Source organism: Lissotriton helveticus, chromosome 7 (assembly GCF_964261635.1).
Source record: "Lissotriton helveticus chromosome 7, aLisHel1.1, whole genome shotgun sequence".
NCBI classification, from domain to species: Eukaryota; Metazoa; Chordata; class Amphibia; order Caudata; family Salamandridae; genus Lissotriton; species Lissotriton helveticus.
Genome location: NC_136068.1, coordinates 532430722 through 532453326, shown reverse-complemented (window position 1 = coordinate 532453326; position 22605 = coordinate 532430722). Strand labels below are relative to the sequence as shown.

The 22605-nt window shown below is 44.8% G+C and overlaps 1 protein-coding gene across 1 annotated transcript in view; it reads right to left on the bottom strand.

The window, feature by feature from the left end:
• Positions 1 to 16120, bottom strand: part of LOC144768723 (uncharacterized) — a 97143-nt gene extending 81023 nt beyond the window's left edge. Inside the window, exon 1 of the mRNA XM_078652599.1 lies at positions 15942 to 16120. The gene's annotated coding sequence lies outside the window, so the exon portion shown is untranslated. The remainder of the gene's footprint in view (positions 1 to 15941) is intronic.
• Between the last annotated feature and the right edge of the window lie 6485 nt (positions 16121 to 22605).

Below are 22605 nucleotides of genomic sequence, written 5' to 3'. Positions count from 1 at the left end.
GCACACTGGTGTAGAAATATGGATGTACTAATCCTCACAGAAAGAGCGGTATATACGACAAGGGCATGTCCACGCAAGTGGAACAAGATCTGAATGCCATGGAATGTATATAGGGGGGACCTGTGTGACCCACTGCCTGAAGAGACCACTACAGACTCCGATGACGAGATAGAAGAGGATGAACTTAGTTTATCCTGAAAGTTGCGAGTAATGGCGACTGCAGTTCTGCGTGACTTTTGCGAGCGACTCACTACGGTGAGGTGACGCAGCTAGTGTACACATAGCCATGCACAAATGCTGAATACAAACTACATTGTTGTAATTAATATCAACTGCCTAAATTACTGTTTGGTTACTACTACTGATCACTATTGGTGAAACGTTGCATTGTATACACTAAAAAAAGTAAGGCAATACTTTATCTACAGCTTACACTGACACAAATACCTAATGCTCATCCAATACGCCGCCGGACCCAGGGTTGTCGGCTGACGGGCTGTGTTACTCCAACAAAGCGAAATGACAATTGTATATCAACGCGGCCGGCCCCTTGGGTTGTAGGCCTTGGGCTGTGTAATGGTGTTATTCTGCAATAAAGGTCTTTGTCAAAAAAAAAAAAAACAAGAAAGAAAACCTATAACTGAGCCTTTTCTGGTATTGCCCCGAGAATCTCGAACTTGCTCAAAGGCATCTTTCAAAAAAGAAGTGAAAGCACTACTGATAAAACTTTCTTATCTGAAATGTACCTATTCCGCCCTAGGTACCATGTGATGATGCTTCCTCAACAATCTTGTTTTTCCTCCTTTTACAGACTTCCCGCTTTGACTGGCGCTGCTACATCCTGTTTCGCTCATGATCGAATGATTGTTTTCAACATCCCTATTTATTTTGCTCTTATATGATCATGTATATTCTCTTTGCAGTGTTGCAATATATTGTTCCTCCTGTGTACTCATGTATCTTGCACGCTTGTGTCACGTTTGCGCTATATACAACTATATAAATAAAACAAGCATTTGCAATGCAATGGTCTCGGCATCATTAAAGGTAGAGCTATTGTCATTGCTCATGACATTTTTTTCTTTAAATCAAAAATAAATGGGCATGGTCATTAACATTGCCAATACACAGCACTCTGCACTCAACAGCACACAATGCTCTGCACACTTGCTCTGCACTCACTGCTCTGCACACTCACTACTCTGCACACTCACCACTCTGCACACTCACCACTCTGCACACTCACCACTCTGCACACTCACCACTCTGCACACTCACCACTCTGCACACTCACCACTCTGCCCTCACCACTCTGCCCTCACCACTCTGCCCTCACCACTCTGCCCTCACCACTCTGCACTCACCACTCTGCACTCACCACTCTGCACTCACCACTCTGCACTCACCACTCTGCACTCACCACTCTGCACTCACCACTCTCCGGGGAAGACGGGCGTGTATTCGTAATTTGATGTCTCTGGAAGGTTGGCAACCTGACAGTAGTGTTTCATGTTCTCGCTCTCAGAAGGATTAAGCTGTGGTTTTCCCTGGTGGTGAATAGAAGTGTGACTAGTAAGTAGTTGTGCACGTTCACGACCTCACACCCACGTCACTCTCAGCCTTTAGCCAGGATAGTCCGTGTTGTGAATTACACATTCCTTTTAAATATTACGTAATTGTAACATTTATTGTCGGAATGAAAGATAATTTGCTGTCATGTGACAGATCAATATAATTGTCCACGCAAATCAGCGGTTATTGGCGTGTGTTTTGTGCGGCTGAAATGTCTTTATCTTTCTAATTTTGGGGCAGACGGGGCCCGCAGTTGTGAGAACAGTCGCAGATGACACGTGGCATTCACTGCGACACCATTCTTGTAGCTCGAAATACCAATAAGCTGAAATTAGCTGTGGATGCGATCGATACATCTGTGCTGATCAGCAGACAGACCCGGGCACCCATGACCTTGAAGTGCGCGTGACCCGTGCTGGGTGCAGTAGAACCCAAAAAGGTGTATACATATATCGGGGGCGGGGCTTCCCTTGGTGCAGCAGGTGTAGTGGCACCGGGACCCAGAAGCCTATGGGAGTGGGTGGCACGTCGTTCCTTGCACTAAGGCTTATGCCACATTGTCAACGCTACTGCCTTGTATTCTGAATGTTGCCCTTTATCAGACTGGCGGTGGTATGATTGGGGGAGGGGCTGGGGGGCGGGGGGAGGGTGTTATTAAAGATGAATTCTGGAACTAATCCGTATAATATCGACCACCCATCCCCGAACTGGTAAACCATTCACTGCAGCCAAGTCAACCCTGCGTCCCGAGCACACCCGCTTCGACTGGCCTTTTTCTTTAGTCGCTGTGTGTGATCTTGGGCAGGTGTTGTCAGCACTGATCTGCTGAATGAGCTTCCGCTGCTCGATGCGCGTTGTCACAGCCTGGCCGGATTCACAGCCCAGCTCTGTCTTCCCCTTAAAGTAGGCCAACAGCGGACACAGCCGGGCCTCGCCCCGTGTCCTGCGCTCAGCATGAGGCGGAATATGGATTTTCTTTCTTGTTTAAACCGGAAGCGGCGCCGTTCCGCAGGCGAGCGTGAGATTGACCTTTGAGAGAGTCTGGCACGTCTCCTCCGATGCCAAACACGGCGTGTGCTGTGCCCAGGAACAGCAGTGAAGGGTTCAAAGCGAGCTCGAGCCTGCCACCCCCCCCCCTCATCCCCGTACCCCACCTCCGTTGTAATGCATCCCTTTATTAAATGTATAGTTAAATGCGTTTATACTGTCTACGCAAAGAAAGCACGTTTGCGTTCCAAGCGGATTTTGACTGTTCCTTTCTGCTCTGCTCATCCTAGGCCGTGAACACACAAACACTTCAGTGTAAACACCGGCCTCATTGTTGACACCTCCTCCTGCTGGGTCAGAAGGTAAATAAGGTCGGCACTTTCACACTCACCCCTTGCATGCAACCATTGTAACTCCACAGACCACACTTTGTCCCCAGCAGTCTCTTAGTATCGCGGCCGCCCCGGAAGTCAGGCACGGTCGCCTGTGACGGGGGCGGGGCCACGTTCAGACCGGAAGAGGAGGCAGGCGGAGTCGTTGCGTCTCGCGGCCCGGGGCTCCTGTGAGCGGTGTAGAGCCCCTGGGCCGCGCCAGCAGGAGTTTGGGCGCCGCGTGCTGAGGTAAGGTAAGTTCCAAAAGGCTGGAGCGGGATTGGTGCACTTGTGTGTGTGTGTGTATGCTCGTGTGTGTGTGTGTATGTATGTGTGCGACGGTGACGGCGGGGGGCGGGGGGGGCCTGGGTGCACTTGTGTATGTGCGCGCATGTGTGTATGTGTATGGGGTGGTGTCTGTATGTATGTATGTGCGTGCGTGCATGGGCGCTTGTGTGTGTGTGTATGCGCATGCGTGTGTGGTGCTTGCGCTTCCCAGGAGACAGCGCCTGGCCACAGCGCGCGTTCCAGTTACAAATCGCCTCGAAGGATGCGCGCGGCCGGGACTGTCTCCTGGGAAGCACGCTCGGTGACATAAGATCTCGGCGGAGACGCGCTTCCGCGCGTCTTTAGCCGAGACCTAAACAATGTCCTCAGCACTACCGAGGTAGAGCTGAGGACTTGATCTCCCAATCTTAGCAATAGAGTGAAAGCATTAGCAGTATTGTCCAGAATGTACATTAGCCCCTGATACCACATCTCATATAGCACTGTGGAGTTCCCCAAATGTATAGGATGGCACCATGATAACACAGATTTGGAGAATACTGCCAAATATTCAACACATCTGAGTTACATGAAGATACTGACACAGTGATACCGGAATTTGTGGTAAAGCTATGGTGAAATTGGGAGAACAAGTGGCAAGATGGATAAAAATGCCCCTGTCCACAGCTGACAATTGCAATAATGAAAATGATTATAGTACCACGATTTCTCTACTTGTTCAGCAATACACCAATTGTGCCAACTCAGGCCTTTTTTACATCACTGCACAGAATACGTAATGGCACCGTGGGCGGGTAAACAACCCTGTATTGGAAGGGATGTGCGGACAAGACCTTACATAGAGGTAGGCTTTGGGGTTTCCAGATTTGCATCTCTACTATCTGTTTGCCCAAGTGCAATACGTGCACTCTTGGTACTTCCCCCAGACGTACGTGTCGCACCTTGCGGTGGAGGAGGAAAACGTTCACCCACTACCACTTAGATATATCCTACTACATAAGCGTACTGATGTTCCACGCACAGAAATAAACACAAACTGCATAACCACTTCGTGGAGAGCTTTGTGTGAAATGGCGCACAAGAACCCAATATACGCCCAGCACTGGGGCACCACAATATGATATTGGGAATGAAAGAACAAAACAATTGAAGAAGTATAATGCAGAAGCTTTGTCTATTACATTTTGGAGGAAACACAGAAAGATGTTTCAGTTCACACTCCTGACGAAGAGTCACAAAGTTGAGCAAACTTTATTAGAGCGAATGAGATGATGAATTTATAGCAATAATATTTTACAGCATTCACAGATTATTAAATAAAATTAAGGAATTTTGAACATTTAAGAACCCAGTGAACAATTAGCTTTCTAAAAGCGAGAATGCTTAGGACCTTGGAAGGAAAGAGCTTCTTTCTACAATTGTTGCTGATAAAAGATTTCTGGTTGGGACGGTCACAATTTTATCACTATCTGAAATAAGCTTCAAAGTCAGTGGTGTGCAACTAAGTGACTGTGGACATCTTCTGTAGAATCGCCAATGTTTCTCCAAGTGTTCTGGACTACCATGTAGGAGTTCGATATTGCACCATAATGAACTCTCTATGACGGTGAAAATATGATGACACAGAATCTCAAATTAAATTCATTCACATATTCAGAGATGACTCAGGCTCTAAGCTTGCATATTTTGAGACTTGGCAGTGAAAACAGACATTAAATATTTTCTTACTTAGGAACACGTTTTAGTGTAAAGGGATTTTACTGAGAAAAAGTAGTGAATGAAACTGGTGCCACTGATGGCATTTTGTTTTAATATTTATTTTATAATCTTAATTTTCTCTGTATAACAGTCAGATGTGTAACAAAGATAACCATTGAAATGGAACTTATTGCACAAATTATTCCAACACTTTGAGGAACAAAACCGACCTTTAAGAAATAAAGAGCACCTTGATGCTTGAACCCTCACACCTCGGGCCTACAGTTACAGATCTTAGCCACTATACACTTTCCACAGCGATTGGTGAAAGTATAGTATTGACATTCAAAGCAAAAATGATATTCAGAAAAAGAAGTCAACAGGAATTGCCTTGAGGCAGTAGTGAGGCAACACACCACAAATGAGTAAGGGACAACAATTCATCCTTGAGGCAAAGTCATAACTTAGAAAGGTAAATAAAATAATACTTAGAGAAAACAAGAAAGCCCAAAAACAACACAATCAGGCGTGCAAATCGTCAGGCCAGCATATCACTTAGAGTGCAGTTTCTGGCTTACACAGACCCTTTCTTTGTTTCTAGTTTTGCTATGGATTATGAAACATGTTGTTCTAGAACATACAATTATTTTCAATTTCCTTACATTCATGCCAGAGCATTATGGTCAATTTAGTACAAAAATAAACTAGCATAAATCCTAATAAGTATCTATCTCCTCAAAGTAATGTTAACATATAAAAACAGCTAAAAATTCACTTGTTCACAAAATAGAGGAAGAACATTTTAGATGACTCTCTGCAAGGGATCATCTTTCCCTAGTGTGCAGCCACTCTTTGCCCCGAAGAAGCCACAGTGGCAAATCCTAAAACAATAAAATGCGGTGCACGCACTGTCAAGACAGCAACTCACATATAGGTAGACTTCGTGGCATAAATAACCCATTTTGTTTTTTAAACGAATAGAAACTGGCCACTTTACTCAATCCCTTTTCATGATCAGCAGCTACTTTTCCTTTTCCACTCTTTTGGCAGTTTTTTTCTTCCTTGCTTTGTTATTTGGTAAATGTTTTCCCACGCCACTTTCTCGCCCCCCCACTCCCGCCTTTCTGACCTTTGAATTCTCCCCTCCTTAATCGCGCTTTAGTTTATGTCCTTCCTCTCTGTCCAATCAACAGGGCCGGACTGGGAACAGAAACGTGCCCTGGCAAACTTCTCAGCTGACCCCCCCTGGCGTGAGGGGGGGTGCAGCTGAGCAGTTTGCGAGGGCCGGTTTCGGCCGATTTTTGTTACAGGGGGCCAATATTGCCGACCCCGGTAACAAAAGCAGCCCCCCCAGGGGCCCAAAACCGGCCCCACCCTAGCGGCCTGCCGGGGAAACGCCCGGTGCCCGCTATGCCCATTCCGGCCCTGCCAATCACCTATTCCGTTCCTTGTCCCCTTCCTTTCTTAGCCAACTACTCATCTGTCTTTTTCCCATCTCAATGTTTCCTCAGGTAGACACTCCTCCTTTTGTTTTGATTAGTTTATTCTTTTGCCTTTGCAAATTCTGAGCCTTCCATCTTCTGACACCACTACCAACTCGTCAAATTAATGAGACTGCCATGGGCCCCGATGGCCCGGAGGGACGATGGATTCAGCGTCATGTGTTGTCCTTTATTGTACTCCAGCAGCAGCTGCACCTTGGGACGCTCTCTCAGGAGGAGCGGACGCTGAGACTGTGTTGGAATCGGAGCCAGAGTAGAGCTCGAATTGCCCGTCCTTATGCCCCGAAGATACCTTTGGGAATGTGTACCGGTCTCCCACATGGGGGGGGGACTGAACCGCGTTGGCTGAGTGAGAAATGATGGGGGTACAGGTAATGGGAGATTTATATGAAGATGGTGCTCTATTGCCCTATCAGACCCTGCAGGATAGGTACGGCCCCCTCTGGGGGATTTCTTGCTACATTCTGCCCTGCTATTGGCAATACAGCGCCATTGGAGGGAAGGGCTACTGGAGCCTAAGACGTCTATGGCGTGCCAGTATGTAGTGATGGCGGCCGGGACCTTCAAGACCATTACTTCTCTATATAGACGTATGGCAGGTGAGGGAATACAGCCAATGAGGGAATTGCAAAGGTAGTGGGAGGTAGACATTGGTAAGTAGATCCCTGAGAAGACATGGGCTCAAATAGTAAAGAGAGCATGAAAGCGTACCCGGAATGCCAGATTTCAGTTGATACATTTCTTTATATTGCACAGGGCGTACTTAAACCCTGCTAAGATTAATAAGCATTTTAAAATAGACACTGCTCAATGCCCGCGTTGCAACCTGGAGGGAGCAGAGTTTCACCATATGATGTGGGGATGCCCGCAATTGGGGACATACTGGGAGGAGGTAGTTGACTTGCTCTGCGGAGTTACAGACAGATGAATAGTGCCTCACATACACCCAAAACGAAGGTCACAAGTAAGTTCCTGGACCTAGGTTTGTTGCTGGCTAAGAGAGATATTACAGCGCATTGGAAGTCCAGGCGAGGTCCCAACATTGAGAGGTGGAATGCTGACTTAATTAAATAGGCAACAAGTGAAAGTACAGTTCGGCTCCAACATGCTAAGCGGTCTAATAATGATAAAGCGTTGGAGACTGCAAGGGCATGGGAAGCCATAGTCGCATCACTACAGGTACCCGAGGCAGACTCAGATGGCAGCTCGGACTCAGATGCATAGACGGGATTGCCATGATCCCAAGACCTATAGGGGAACCCCTGACATAACCACGAGGCACATCTACTGAAATGAACTGATAATGCGGTGATAAGTACTATTGAGGAATTTGTTGTGTTATCTTTTATCAGCTAGAAGTAGATTGGACACACAGGTGGGTGGGGGGGAGGGAGTGGGATGGCTTATTTCTTGTTGTTATGTTACTCAGTTATAATAGCACAGGCTCTCCTTGACTTAAAAGGGGACGGTCCATTATTTGCTAGTGGTGAATTATAGCGGTAGGTGGCTTACAAGAGAGAGCGTTGAGACTGTAAATGTAAGAACCAAGTGGTTGTAATGATGAAGGGCACGGGGACAAGTGATCAAAGGAACTGTTATTACAATGTATATTGAGTACAATTACTATCGTAATATTTGCCAATGTTCTATGAAAACGAATGAAAAATATTTTTAAAAATATATATTCATGAGACTGCCACTGCACTCTAGCTATTTTAGACAGTTCCGCTGCTATTCTTTTAGATCACAACCTCTTCTCAATTTGGTGATTTACATTTCTTTCCCTTTGTAAGTCATTTTCTGTGGGGTTAAAAATTTGCATCTCATTCATAATTACCCCGAAGAAAGCAGACAAGCTCATTAAGATCCCTTGCACTCTATTCAGAAATGTGTTGGGCTCTGTCATAATTTCCGCAAGGGGGCATCTTTCTTGCTACAGGAAAACCATGGGGGTGGAACAGAGGCAGGAACTCTGACAACAGTAGAACGTGTTGTTTACAGGACGTTGGGAAGAGGATATGCATGGAGAGATGGTCATGAACAGAAGCCCTGCATACTTTGAAGTGGCTCGTTGTACCTCCTACAGCCTGTGCATTGACCAGGAAGCAGCAGCAAGAGGGCTCCAGTTTTGGAGACAATGTGGCTGGAGAGAAGAACTGTTACGATTCTGGCAGAGTACTTTGAGTAGCATTTGCTACCTTTCTAGTAATTGTATTTGTCATTTTCACTGTGAAATATCTGAACTGGTGCCTACGCATTCTGACTTCAGTGCAGCAGCGCCTTAGTGGACAAAAATTGGAGGAACATATGAAAGGGTCACTATCTATGCCTAACAATAGCTGTCTCATCTTTTTATCAATGGCGCACCTCATCCCCTATAGCTAAAGAAAGGAGGACTCAGATTTACAACCTTGTTCTTGCAGTTATATGTTGAATGCCCTAGCTACAAGCTCTGCAGAGACAAATACTACCACAGATGAGTGGTAGGGTCCTTGGCTGCACATGTTGCACCGTCTACTAAAGATGGCCTCGGGCAATGCACCATTCTTCGTTTCGAACACGCAAGAGCCTCTGGTCTGCACTTTTGTTGGTAAACAGGTGGGAGGATCCTGAAACAGCACATGGAGGGGGCCTTGTCACTGCTGCTGAGCTCTACTATCTGATAATAATCACTAATGGACATATACGGTGAAAATAATTAAATTTACACCATGCAGGGCCATTGGTGATTGTTAAAATGGGAAGGACGGCATAAAAAATTGTACATTGTGCTTTCTATTAATTTCCCAAATATATGTTCCCGCTACCCTGTTTCCATCAATTGTTGATGTCTGTATTCCAGGGTCACACTCCCCAGACATACAAATGCACACAATACTGTTCAATTATAAAGAGTTTAATAAGATGTCCAAATGCAGGCCATTAGAGCAATAATATCCTACGTCTGGAATGTGTAATAACTGAAGGGCAGATTTACAAGCCCACTGCGCCACTTTTGCGTCACTTTTAACATGGGAAAAGTGACGCAAAAGTGGCGCAAGGGGCTTGTAAATAAGCCCCTGAATGTTTTGGCCACTGTTACTTATTTCATTAGTAAGGTACTTAAATAGGCTATAATGAGGTCAAAAAATTGCATGGATTTTGGAAAAGATTATGTTTATGTGAAATATGAAACAAAAGCATCATTAACAGCGAAATTAAGCCTTCAGGGTCACTCTAGAGACAGGGTACGGGGCAGCATGATAAATCAGTGTTATGTACACACCAGCTTCCTTTCTTCTTTAACTGTGTTGATAACTAAAATGTGCAAGTTAATGTCTGTGCTTTAAAAAATAAATACTAACTTTACAGTTTACATAATGGATCAGTATCGTACTTTAGCATTCATATAGTGCTTTCTAATCCTGTTTTATATACACACGCTTCACCATGTGAAGTATGAGGTCAGAAACATGTTGTCTTTACTTTTAGCCTATGTTGGAAGTGTTTTCATGTGAGGTGTGATTATCATGTTATGATACAAAGCATTAGGTGGTGTTATGATGGTTTGCAGTGCTCTGGCAGATGTAATCCCTGCAGGTCCCTCTATTGTGTTCTTAATTTTTCTTTTACACTCTCAATCTAATTTCTAATGATGGCTGTGGTCCACTCTGACCTTATCAATCCTGAGGGAGGTAACAGATGTAGAAAAGGCATGAAGGGAGAAAGATCTTCCCCGACAGACAGCATTACAAATTATCCATTATAAGGTTGCCGTTATGAGCCAACAAGTAAGAGATTTGCTTTGATAAATTGTGTTATAATGATCACTTTTAGGTCGAGCCTGGGCAGAGCATATATGCTGCTCTGCGAGGCATGCTATATTCATATAGTATTGGTATAAGCCATCCACACATCCAAGGCTTTACCTAAACCCTTCTGTAGTGGGAGCAATGACTTGTGACGTCTTATATTATTTGTTTACCTGATTGTATTTTGATATGTTTCTGTACATTATTGTTATCCTACTATGTTAGTGATTACTATGCTGCTCCCATTATCTTGTTCATTCCTGTTGCCCCTACCCCTGTATCTGTGAAGCGCTCTGATATCTGTAAGGATCTTGTTCGCGCTATATAAAACTTTGAATAAATCAATAAATAAATTTGAGTGTGGACTTGAAGCTCCGCCCATTATTGTTATTTGCGTGTTTCATTGTCCTTCGTAAACACTATTTTCTTTAATGAGTTTCTCATACTGCAGACAGACATGCTTTCCTGCAACATTCAGAGCGCCATGAACACTTTCACTTTCCTAGCAGCCTGGGACAATAGCGGCCGCTTATTTGAAATGAAATAGGTCTCACATTTACAACAGTTTGGGCTATTGCCATTGTAAATGACAATGCCTTTTATTTATGGAAGACTAGGCAGAGTAGCGGGACATACTTTATCGCTCTCCGGCCAGATTTGCAGCTCTATAATTTTTTTACTTTAAACTGCACTTTAAATCGTCTCAGGGGCTGAATTGGAGCTATCATTCACTGGGCAAATCATTTTAAACATTTGTATAGATTTTAATTATACTTGTGTTTGTGTTCCTATGCTGTGATTTTAATACTGCATACACCCTACCCCTGAGTTGACTCGGCACCCGCAGACTCCTCGTTCCACCGCCAGTCAGCAGCTGACTGTTCGAAGTGGAGGGAGACTCCGGGGACAGCCCGATTTTTCTGAGCCACTCACTCACTTCCTGATAGTCCCAACCTGAACCGCCATCTTGGTTGTGTGGGCGGTCTAGTTGCTCCGCCCCAACCTAGACAGCCGGCAGTATATTTACCGGCAAGGGCGAGGGAGCGCAGCGGGCGCACGAAGGGCGCACCGAAGACGCGCCTAAGAGAAGCACGTCTGCGCCCGTCCGCGCCAGGATGTCGCCATTCGCCAGGGACCCTGACCAAATCGAGGTAACCAAGCTTGTCTACACTCAGGCGCAGCTGATGGGCCTTAACACCATACACTTGACCTGTAATAAAACTGACCCCCATTTGGTGCAAAGTGGCATTTGTTGTGCGTGTGGATATTTACTCCCACATATATCTCCCCCTCAACCTCCTCCGACTACATCAGCACGTGACTCTGTAAGAATTGCACAACTGAATGTAAGATCTCTTGGAAAACATTATTCACAAATACATGACTTAGTTATTGACCACTCTCTTGACATTCTATTCATTACTGAAACTTGGATGCAAGACGAGATAACATTGGTAGCTAACCTGGTCACTCCTACAGGCTACACTATCCACTCCCTAAACAGACAAACTAGAGGAGGTGGGATAGCGGTAATGACCAGATCCCATTTTGAGTGTACTTTCATTAAGCTACAAATTGCAGGCTGCGAGAGCGCTCGCTACACCATTAAAATAAACTCACACCTATCCTTCTCAGGCATTCTAATCTACAGACCGCCGGGAAGTGAAAGCAACTTTGTAAAAGCACTATTAGAGACAGTCTGTTCATTGGCAGCCGGAACAGCGAATTTCAATATTCTCGGAGACCTGAACATACACTTTGACTGCAGCAATGAGACAAAAATAACTAATCTGCTTGCAGATCTAGCAGGGTTTCAACTTAGACAGACGGTCCAAGGAGCAACGCATACTGGAGGTCATCTCCTAGACCCCATTTTTACTAACATAGAAGAAGCTGTGGTGTCCTTGCCTATACCTATGACATGGACGGATCACATGCTAACTATTATGTCCATCCCCAACCAGGCTAAATCTCAGCCCAGGCCAATACACAAGATGTATAAGAGGCCTTGGAGGAAACTACGATTGGAAGATTTTGCCAATCTGCTAAAAAAACTCCCGTTACCCCACTCTGACGACACTAACCTATGTTACGAAAATTACTGTAATTGGATAACTCAGGCCCTCGATATATTGATTCCTACTTCCTGGATTCAAGCACGCGCTAAGGAGTCAAGCCCTTGGTTTGACGAAGAGCTATTAGTCCTGAAAAAAAGCTGTAAAATAGCCGAACGTTAGTGGAGGAAACGATATGACCCCGACTTAAAAGCTCAATATAATACAATTCAGAAAAAGTATCACAGCCAAATCCGTAAAACCCGTGCTACTTTCTATGCCAACGAAATCAATGTAAGTTCTAATCCCTCCAAAATCATTTTTAAAATCCTGAAAGATCTGAGCACAAAAAAACCAGAAGTTAACATCTCTGCATCACAGATGTTCTGTGATAAACTGGCTTTGTTTTTTGTGGAAAAAATTGAAAAAATCTATAATGTTTTCCCCGCAAAGCCTGTGCTCAGCCCTCTCAAAACAGAAACTATATCTGAACTTACTAACATCCCGGAGCTAAGTCAGGAGGTCTTTGACGGATTTTGTCAAAAAATCAAATCAGGTTCTCCCCTCGACCCCCTAAAACCTGAGCAATTCAGGAAAGTAGATACCACAATACTTAAACCACTAAGAGGCATTATTAATACATCATTGACAACATCAGAAATCCCCATAAAATGGAAGCAGGCATGGGTGAATCCCATAATCAAAAAACCAAATTTAGATCCGACAAAACCTGAAAACTATAGGCCCATATCTCTGCTGCCATGGCCGGCCAAGATCACTGAGTCCTACGTAAATACCATCCTTACGGCACACCTCTATGCCAATAACATCTTGGACGCCTCCCAGCATGGTTTCCGTGCAGAGCACAGCACGGAGACGGCACTTCTTAATGTTACAGAACATCTCAGATCCATCAGAGATTCTGGTCAAACGGCAGCGCTGATCCTGCTCGACCTCAGCGCTGCCTTTGATACGGTCTCCCACGAGGTGCTTCTGTACAGACTGGAGGCAGCAGGGGTGAAGAGCGCAGCTCTAGCCTGGTTTAAAGCATTTCTGTCAGACAGATCTTTTCAGGTAGCTACTCCTCCATTTGTCTCTAAAAAGTGTAACATACTGCAGGGAGTACCTCAGGGCTCAGCGCTCAGCCCGACACTCTTTAATCTATATGTTCAACCACTAGCTGAGATCGCCAAAGGGCGGGACCTTTCCATCGTGTCATACGCTGACGATACTCAGCTGGTGGTAACATTGAGTGATGACAACGGAACAGGAGCACTGAATTTCAAGCACGGCCTCACTGCAGTAACTGAGTGGCTGACGGCCAATTATTTACAACTTAACGCTGACAAAACGGAGGTGTTAATAGTAGGAAAAAATGCCGAAGCTTGGGGAAAAGACTGGTGGCCCGATACTCTTGCCCCCCCCCCTAACCCCAAAACAGAGGTAAAAAACTTGGGGGTGTGGTTCGACTCAACCTTGAGTTTTGTCGGCCACACAAAAAAGTAGCTGCCACAAGCTTTGGTATCCTGCGTAACCTACGACCTATATTAAAATTTTTCGACCCCTCTACACGTCAAGTAATTACCCAAGCCACTATTTTTTCCCGCTTAGACTATGCTAACTCCCTACTTCTGGGAGCTAACCAAGGGGGAAAAAAACGTCTGCAGCGTGTCCAAAACGCGGCAGCGCGGGCCCTAACAGGGCTTCCCCGGTTCGAGTCTGTAACCAAGACCTTGGCAAAACTGCACTGGTTACCGGTGGAAAGAGAGAATTAATTTCAAGGCCCTGTGCTTGGCCTTTAAGATTCTAAAAAAATCTTCACCTCCCATGCTATGTCATCTCATAACGCAGTACACTCCGAATAGAGCTCTCAGATCAGAAGGACAAAATCTGGTCATGATTCCCCGTGTCAGACTCGCCCGCACTGGAGGACGCTCCTTTCAATACATGGCTGCCAAACTATGGAACGCGCTACCACTGTGGATCCGAAGTATAAATGACCTTCTTGCCTTCAGAAAGGCATTAAAGACCCACCTGTTTTGCTAAGTTGACCTGATAGCCTGTCTGTATGTTGTGCTCTCTCCTGTCTAGTCCAGCGCCGGGACGCCCCTTTGCTGGGGCAGCCGCCGCGCTATATAAGCAGATGTAACATAACATAACATAATGTGTTAATTATTAAAACAGATAAATAAAAGGCATTGTCATTTACAATGCCGATAGCTTAAACTCTCGCAAATGCGAGACCTATTGCATTGCAAATGCTTGTTTATCATTGACATTATGCTCATATATGGGACTGCTAATCTGTTCCCCTCACATCTGCAGGTATTAGAATACCCTGTGCCTCAATCGAATACAATTATGTAACCTTAGCCTGTGGATATGGAACTTACTGGATCAATTTACTAAATGCATGCCCCTTACCACTAACTACCACCTATGTATTTTGTGGTACATACCAGTACTCCCTAACTCTACAGAAGTCACATAAGTGGCAATTACCTTGGCGGAGGGCTTTAAGTGGGCCAGGTCTCACTGGTGCTGAGCACAGGCAGTTTTTTAAAGGAGGCCTCCAAAAGGGTCTCTATCTGGCTCTGTTTTGTGCCCTGGCACATGCGGTCCGTTTTTTCCCGGACTGCAGTGACAGCAAGCCACAGCCATGTGCGTGTACTCACACTGCTCACTTCTCACTAGTGGAGAAGTTACGGCATGACGTCATGCCAGGTGGGCGTTGTAGGGGAAGGGAAATCCTTTGAAGAGAGTCATTTTCTCTCTGTATTTCCCTTCTCTTTTTGAAACTCAGGAGCAGCAACATGGTTGTGGTGTCACCAGGGCTTTAATGGAAGCTTTTTCAATATTATACACAAGCCATAGTTGCTGCTTATTTGTGTTATTCAACTAAACCACTGACAAAGCCAACAGTCCTGACTTTTTGTAGGTACTTGGGGGCATATTATCAAGAACGGCGTTAAAAATTATCGCTGGTTTAGCGGCAGAAAACTGCCGCTAAAGCAGTGATAATTGGGCTTGATAATATGCCCTTGAGAATTCCAAAAGAAGTTCATGGTCTGGTGTGAACATGGGCTTCTATTGGAATTCTCCAAGGCATATTATGAAGCCCATTATCGCCGCTTTAGCGTCAGTTTTCTGCAACTAACTCGTTGATAATTTTAATGCAATGACAGAAACAGCAAAAAAACAAGTAGGGCGACACACTATGCTAAGCACAGATTTAAATTACGTGTTTCTAAGCCACGCCCTTAATTACATTGGCCACGCCCCTTTGAGAGACCCTCCAGTTTTTTCATCCCACTTAAACCCTGCCCTGGCCTCTATAACAGGTGTAAGCATGATAGCTCCCAGGTGCGTTGCAAAGCGCCCCACCCTTCGGAGATGCAGGTACATGAAGCCCGGGAACCCGAATATTAGTAGTGACAATACTACTTACTTTTCAAGAGACACAAATTTCGCACTTGCCTGTTTTCGTTTCTTTTTAATGTTATCATGTTTCGGTTCTATAATAAGCCAATGTCTGAGCATAGACGCACAATATTGTGTCTCTTCCACCAGTTAGGAAAAAAAGTATTGAAAAGAAAAGAAAAGAAAGGGGGAAAAAACTCCATCTCGTGGTCGAGCCAAAACCAAAATCTGAAAACGAGGCTGCAAACAAAAACCTACCGGACTCCAAAACAACGATCCCGGCAATAAAACCCGAAACACCGCCAGAAGGGTCAAAGGAATGCCACCAAAGTCTCGGTTGGGCCCAAAAACGTGTCGCGAAGCCTGCAGTCACATCCACGCGTGGACGAGAGATAAAACACATAAGATGGTGGTTAAACACACAGGGACTGTGAATCGGTCTAGACGTCACGAGAGACCAGGAAGTGCGAAGGTCCATTCTAACGACGACAGACGGCTACATACTGTTTGGACTCTCACCTGAAGCACCTACAAGCATGCAAGCGTAAATGTAGCATTATCATAACTCCTCACATCTGGAAACAGTGTACTTGTTTTTCCATCACGAGCGAGAGAACTAGAGACTCGACTCGTGTTCAGCTTGAAATATCGAATCTGCTTTTAACAGAAATCGACTAGAAATCTACGTCCTTGTTGGTACTCCCATTTTGCTATTATGTTAATTTTGCATGCATACATCGGCACCTTGTGTTAACGCAGGAATGGGTTTCATATGACGTTGCGTGTCCACAATTTGGTCTGCCGTTTACCCACAGGGGGCGCGCCCGTACATGCCAAGAGAATCATGTATGCCAACATGCTGAAATAAGAAAGAGGGAGATTTTGAGAAAGCAATGGGGGGGGGGGGGCTGTGTTTTCGAGAGAGACGCTCGTATTTGAAGCCAAAAGTGTCTTTATGTTAGCTGACTCCCACCTTAAATTGCATCTACTCCAATATAAGTCAGTGTGCAAAATACCTTCCCTTGATTTTTTGTATCCGAGCCGACATATAAACAGGGAGAGAGGAGTCAATCTCGAGCCGAATGCTGAAACTAATTGACGTCGCAAAGATTATGAAAAATACGATAACGTTTTTTTTTAAAGTGCATTTCTTTAACATGCAGAAATGTTTCACCAGTACATCAGTTTATTTCACTGCATTGAGCGGTATTAATTTAAAATGATCGTTTTCAAATGTGAACTTAGAAACATTCCAACCCCTGCCCCAGATCTCCCAACCCAACAGTATACCAGTAGCAAACTGAGAGGATAGTTATTTATCATCTGTACGCTATATGCATGGCCAGTGGAATTATGCAAAATTGGAGGACCAGATTATTCTGCAGGGTTGACTAAATTATGCAGCAAGAAAAGGCAAATCAGGCAGCATGCTGCAGCACATTTTGTGATATAACTTAATTATTATGTAATGTATAAACATGTTAACATTGTCTGGGTAAAGGTAAAAGTTTAACCCCATACATACCAGTTTAGCTACCAAATACAGCAATTAGTAACTGAAACGTGATCATTCAACATTTTCAAAAGGCAGCAACAAATGTCGCTGTGTGTTTTTGTAACGTCTGATCAGTCTAAACTAAAAAAATTGTTGTTAAAATCTGCAAATTATGCAGCAGATGATGGATTGTGTTGCAAATATGCCAAATCCATAATTATGTGGAATGCACTACGGTCGCAGAAATGTACAGGGGTCCTGCCTATAAGTGGCCTAGCCTCTTATTCTACATTTAATACATATTTAGCAACATTTCAGTCTATTAATCAAACAAGATTTTTGTACAGCACGCATGCATAACGTGAGTATTTGAAGGTGCTATCATGTATGATAGTAAAGAAAAAGGAGGTTTCGCGAAACAAAACTATTTGCATAGGATCACATAATTTGGTAAAGAGGGAAGCCAGGATTGACCCTAGGTTTTCTGGTTTAACAATATGCAGTTCAGCCACTAGATGGGTATCTCCTCTCCTTTTCAACATAAAGGTTTATGTTTTGTTTGTAATCCTCAGTGTCAGAGGGTAGAGTGTGGGTGAGGGCAGACACCACCAGGGCCTGACTGGCCGTAGCAGGCACCGGACATTTCCCCGGTGGGCCGCCAGGGTGGGAGCCGGTTTTGGGCCCCTGGGCTGCCGTTTTTGTAACCAAGGGCCGGCAATATCAGCCCCTGGTATCAAAATCGGCCGAAACCAGCCCTAGCAAACATCTTGTTGGCACAACTGCCACACCTGTCCCCCCCAAGGGGCCGGCCAAGCAGTTTGCCTTGTCCGATTTCAGTTCCCAGCCCGGCCCTGGACTCCACATGAAAATGTTAGACTTGTTTTGAGCTTGAGAGACCTGTTTATGCAGCTGCGGAAGGTGGTTTTAACCCACCGAAACGCGTAGACCTGGCGTCCTAGTCACTAATATCATCTGGACTACCTCCATCGCAGAAATTAGTTGTTGAATGTAGTATGTTTTGTGGGATGTATGCATAAAGAGTGTTTGTTGGTATATGTGTGGTTATCAGGGTTCACTTAATTGATTCATTTATTCTTAATCATCTGTAAAATGTATTGTATAAATTTTAAATGTTTGTGAAAAGATTTTTTATACATTGAAAATACTTAATTCAAATTATATGAAGAAAAGAAAATGTCTACATATATAAAAAAATAATAAAGAAAACAATGAAAATTATATAAAATCACGGTATCTGTGTCATCTAATCAGGTTATTTAGAAATGTTTTTTGAACCATGTCAAATGTAAAATTATAAGGCCATAGGGGAATTTCTCGTGTTTTTGCAGCTGCAGGGCATACATTTGTTTAACCAAATATTTCTCTGAGTAACTGCTTTATTTTCAGACTGTCTGATTCGGAAACAAAAAAGAGGCAAATCTTGCTCACTGCTGGTGAGCTGTACTATCTGATAATAATCACTAATGGACATAGAAGGTGAAAATAATTAAATTTACACCATGCAGGGCCATAGAACAGATGGTTGGTTCTGAACCGGAAAAATCAATCCTAATACGGATCCCTTGTCAGTATTTCTAGGTTAAGGCGAGTAAAAGAAAAACTGGAACAATCTACAAAATGCAGTATTTGTCCCATTAGAAGCAAGAACATATTATAGCAAATACAAGCAAAAATTACTCACCAAGTGTTTTAGATGCGTTTGCACCCCTCAAAACAGATATACATTTCCTTATATCTGATGTCACTGCATATAAAACATATGTCACCCCCATTGGCAGGCTCTTCAGGTCTGACAGCAGGGTGCTTGGTTAGAAGTGTGAGCGTGACCCTGCATCAGCAGGACACACCTACAAACTCTGGAGTCGATTCTCCAGGCTTTGTAAGTACGGCCATCCATTTTTAGGTATGTAGTGGACATCAGTCATTACAAGATTTCTAACTATATACTGGCAGCACCGAACTTGATCATGTTTGGTATCAAACATGTTGGGATCATACCCCAACACCGATTGCAGTGCTGGAAGTATGATCCCATGTACTGGGGGGCTCTGTAGGGGACCCCCTGTACTCCTGGTAACAGCCTTTCAGGGACAGCCAGCAAGCTAATGCGCCTGCTGACCACAGACACAATTCTGCCCTCCTGCTGGTAAGCTGGAGTACGGGAAGGTAGAACAATAGGTTTCCTGTTACAGGGAGGTGTAACCACCTCCCATACAGTACTTAGTGTATTGGGTTTGGGTGCTTTCCAGCACCACCAGACTGCTGTGAAGGGCACATTTGGTGCCCTCCTTACATACAATGGTTTGAGCCAGTTCAGGAACACTTGGTTTGCGCTCTGGTGCGACACTGGACAAGGGACTGGGGAGTATCCTCCCCGCTGTCCAGCCTCTCCTCTTCAAGATCCCCCTGAGTCGTTCTAACCCTTTTCTTAGCGTACTTAAGGGCTGCCCTGTGGGTTGGTCCTCAGGTTCGTTGTATAACAAGATTCACCTATGAAACCAAGGCACTCTTCGACAGTCTGCACATTTGGACTTCCTTGGACTTTGGAACCGAGACTTCAACAAGGAAGACTCCTGCTGCTTCAGGTTTTGCTGTTCTTCAGGTTTTATTCATCATTTGTGTCTGTGCTTTATCCAGGTTCTCCAGAAGGCCTCTGCGCATCAAGGACATCTGAAGTAGTCTCCCTTGGAGTAAAGAAGTCATCTGCAGGCACCGCAACGAAGCTTACCGGTCTTCTGCTCCCTTCGTCCTATGGTTGCATAGGCCCAGCATTGTTTTTATTGCAACTCTGCATGAACATCATCTTATTTCATCATTGAAAAGTGTTACACATTTGCCCATGGGGCTGATTCACAAATAAATTGTGTATTACATTCTTCAAGCAGATATGATATTTTGAACAAAACAGAACCAAAAATAGGTACATCCCAGCAGCAGCTAGAGACGGAACCTATCTCATGCACAAATTATTAAAGATCATTGAGAGTAGGCAGTGTGCACCCAGTTCTCTATGACTATCTGTCAAATGCCAATGGGGACAATGCTTGCTGCTATCTAGCATGGTTCAAGGTTACGCAGGGGAGCCAAGTGTGTTGGCAGGTGCTGAGTGAGGTGAATCTGGAGTGTGGGTAGACTGCTGTGTTGCGCCCCCTCCCCTCGTGTTGTGGTCTCCTGGTGAACGCAGTTCTTCTAGCATGTGCCCCCAGTCTTCCATATCGCTCTCTGCATTCTAGTCCCTTCACAATGCACATAAATTACATTCCTCAGCCACTCCCCACTCTCGAATGTCTGCCTTCCACCTCTGGGGGGACGGTGTGTGTCCAATGTATAGCTATGCGTCGTTTGGAAAGGACTAGGCCCAGGGAAGCAAATTTATGTCTGATCCTCGTCCCCGTTCGCGGTGTTGGCAGGACTCTTAGCAGGCAATGCTTGCTTGATGCTTCTAATTGAATCATTGCAGCTGAACAGAGCACCTGAAGGGCGTGTTACCAGTATTGCTGCAGGCGCTTCTCAGCAATTTTGAGGGCAATATCCCTTGTCGGAGCCCCTGAGACCAAACCCCTGTACACCACGTTGAGTTGCTGTTGCCAAAGCTTGTTGGCTCTCCACTCCAGAGATCTTTAGGCTACAAGCAGCATCAGTCTCTAGCACCTCATCCCTTGAAGATCAGCATCCTCACTGCATCCTCTGCACCGCGGTCCTCCCTCTTTGGTGAGCTGCCCGAGGTCCTCTTGAGACTCCTGTGCCTTCAGCCTATGGGTCCTCTTGAGGGTATTCCTTTGCTTCAGTGAGCTCTCCTGCTTGTTCAGGGTCTGTTCTGACTCTCCTGCAATTGGTGAGTCCCTTGAACCTTGCTGGTCCCAACGTTTACATCTTTTCGCTTTCCACACCATTTGCTGCTACCAAGGCTTGTTGGTGCTTCGGCTGGACACTTTACACCGAACACCTAGACTCAGACATCCGACATGGAACAGCTCATGCATTGCTCCTGGTCTTCCTCAGCATCACCTGGTCCTCGCAGTTGCAGTGACAAGGTCACCGTCTTCACTTGTGAACCTCCCAACATCGGTGGGTATTGCGCTTCCGTGTCTCCTGGTTACCTTTAAGTGGTATAGACTCTGTCTCCTCTGCTTGCAGTTTCTTCTCTCCAAGACTCCTTCACAGTCTTCTCCTGATGCATTTTCTTCTAAATCTTCCATTGTCGTCTACGGCAGGTTCCGATGTCACTTCACCCCTATAAACTCGGGTTCCCTGGTGCAGGTAACCTGGTTCCTAGGGCATCCACGGATGGGGTGGCTCTCCAACCTTCCATCTTCTGGGTCCTCTGGGAAGGGTCCTTTTTAGGTTCAGCCTGGGCAGCGCATATGCTGCTCTGCGAGGCAGGCTGTATTGGTGTATATACTTGCAGTCCCACCCACTCTCGCCTATATTTTTCATTGGCTTGTGTCATTGCCCTTTGTAAATGCTGGCTTCTGATTCGTTATTAGGCTTGTTAGTCCCTCCTTAGTACTCCCTTGTCTTCATTTGTAACCTCCCATGGCACTGGCCCTTTTACTTCTGTTGCGACACGGTATGTCTTATTTAGTCTGTAGTGTAGCTCCTATTTTCCCAATAGGCTCTGCGCATTGGAATAGTACCTACAGCAGTAAAGGCCTAGGCCAGACGTTAACTAGGTCTACTACTGTCGATGCTAGACTTAATTTTTGGGTTTGCCAGCTAAGCTCAGAGTTCGCTAGAAACTTTCTCGAATGTTCAAGGAAGGATTAACTTCCCTGATTAGACAAGAAGGGATTTAGTTTCTGACAACCATAGAACATGACAACTTTGCTCTCCCCTAATCAAGAGTCAATCTCAAGAGTCGTGTGAGCACAAGGCAATTATTTTACTCAGTCAGTACGTGCATTCTTAGTCTCATCAGAATGTAGAGAAAAGGAAGAGACGGGCGTGTTCAATAAAAGATGTTATTTATTGATCAGTCCCTTTTCTCGTACAAGAGAAATGGATCGATATTATTGCAATACTTATAGTTAAGTAAAGTGCATACATTAGAAGCAATAGTATAAAATAATACTGTAAAAACATTGATATGGTTTCTGAGCCATATGATGTTTTAAAATGATTAAAATATATTTACATACACATATACATTTGACTAAACGTACTCAACTGGTGTTTCTAAATACGCCTACCCCGTGTACCTGACCTAAGTCTAATACGTGGGCGGGAATAGAAAGTTACAGTTTAAGTTAAGTTTGTTTTTGCCAAGTGAATAACTAAAGAATTCTCTAGGAGGGGTTATTCAGTTCTGTACCTGGAATTTAGGATGAGTGAGGAATGGTATCTCTTTCTCTGCTCTCGATATTCCAGGCTGCCTGCGAGGGCTGCCCAGAAGCGCCGGTGCTGGGT